Source organism: Arachis duranensis, chromosome 8, assembly GCF_000817695.3.
Source record: "Arachis duranensis cultivar V14167 chromosome 8, aradu.V14167.gnm2.J7QH, whole genome shotgun sequence".
NCBI lineage: Eukaryota > Viridiplantae > Streptophyta > Magnoliopsida > Fabales > Fabaceae > Arachis > Arachis duranensis.
The window spans coordinates 37,129,600-37,131,723 of NC_029779.3; positions in this window are offsets into that span (position 1 = coordinate 37,129,600).

The window sequence follows — 2,124 nt, forward strand, 5'->3', positions numbered from 1 at the left end:
GATCTCTTTTTTATTACATCAAAAAATTAGATATAAAATAAAATAATTCTTTTTATATTTAATTTTTTAATTTATTCTATTTATTTTTTATTTTTTATTTCGGTTTTTTTATTTCAATTCTTATCTTTTTATTTATTATTTTTTTTCTTTATCATCAAAATGAAAATGTGAATAATTATGGTGTATATGGTCCAATATTTGTCTTAACATATAATAAACCAAAAAAACGGTGCTCATTTATAGTCCCAACTCCCAAATTAGTGGATCAACGTGGGTCTATAATGTTGGCTTGTGCATTATGTTATACTCTGTCATGTATTTTTTTTTTCCCAACATGCCTTCGATGGAGTAGAGAAATCTTGAAGAAAATGACAAAAATGGTATTGAGAAAACGATCGGTGGTGCTTCAATAAAAAAAAAAAAATTGTCTAGAGTTTAATTATACAATATACACACCATTATGTCAAAGTTTCATTAATTTAGATTTGTTCTAATAAATGAACGCGCGCTTTGAAATAAATAGAGTTTAACAAGAAAACTATATCTTTTAATGTTTAGCCAATTTCAGTAAATATTTATTTGAAAATAAAATTCATTATATTTACAGCATTATTTCTTTTTTTTCTAATATTATTTTTAATGCCATCACAACTTCACCTCTCAGCACCAACCATCTTTGAACATGCATACTTTGACGATCGTTGTCGTTGACTATCCTAAACCCTCCAAATAAATAATGGGAGTAAGAAATCAATATAAAAAAGGAGTTAAATGATATTAATTGATTTATAAATTATTTCATGTAAATTTTCATAAAATAATGAACACATTTCGAGAAGTATAGTATGATCCATGATGAGGTACTTCTATAATTTGGGGTGTAAAGAGAGATTTTGAAGAAATATCTTAAAATAAAATTAAATAAAAGAGATATATAAAAAAATCAATATGATTCAATTTTCATGAATAATAACTATTTAATTAAAAAAAATTACACTACTACAAGTTTACAAATATCAAACATTTAAAGAAATATCTTAATTAATTCCTTATTTTGGTCATTAAGTTGGTTATTTTTGGTATAAATTTTTTATAGAACTATAAGAAGTGTTTTTTTAGCGAATTCTATTTAATTCTCTCTAAATTAAAGAATAAATTATCTTTTATGATATATTTTTTATTATTAAATAAAATAAAATGAATTGACTTATCATGGTTAGCTTTAATTTTTAATCTAATTTAAGTTTTGTTAATATAATCAATTAATCATGATGTAAATTTTTTGGTTAAATATTTTTTTTTGTCTCTAATATCTTGGGTCAAAATTAAAATCGTCTCCGACCTTTTTTTTTTATTAAAATCATCCTCAATGTTACAAAATGTTATAAAATCATCATTTTGTCCATAAACAATATTTTTTAGACTATTTTGCCCTTAAAAAAACTTTCCCTCACCAGTCACCACTAACCCCCAACCCCCATTCTTCATCATCATTGAGCCTCTTTCTCTTTCTCTTTCTCCTAGTCTCCTGCTCTCCCTCGTCACTGACCTCTAACCAGATCAACAATCCAGCAACAACAACAATTATAAAATAAATAAAAAATCCAACAACAACAACAATCACAAGTCTAACCATCACACCTCTATTGTCTTGACCCTTTCTTCTCTTATTGCAACAAAATCATTACAACCTTAATTCTATCTAAAATCAATAACAACAACAGAGACAAAGAAAAATTAAATCCAAAGAAAATGATGCCGAAGAAAGAATGAAGAAAAAATTGAAATACATGAAACAAGTAAAAGGAAGAAAAAATAGAATAGAAATTTGGCTAAAATTCAAGAAATAACAAAATACAGAGTTACTGCAACAACAACAAACCACAAAATATAATATTTTTTCTGTATTTTGTACCAAGACAAACCAAAAACACAATATTTTTCTTTGCAACAACAAAACACAAAAGTCACTAGAAGCTGATGGAGCACTTCTCCTCAAAACAAATCCTAGAATACCCAACATCCACTTCTCCTCAAGCATGGAGCATTAAAGTTGATGATTTTACTCTTGTCGAAGACCTTTTAGAAGCAACAGGATCTGATGCTTAATGCGTGTGCCTTCAA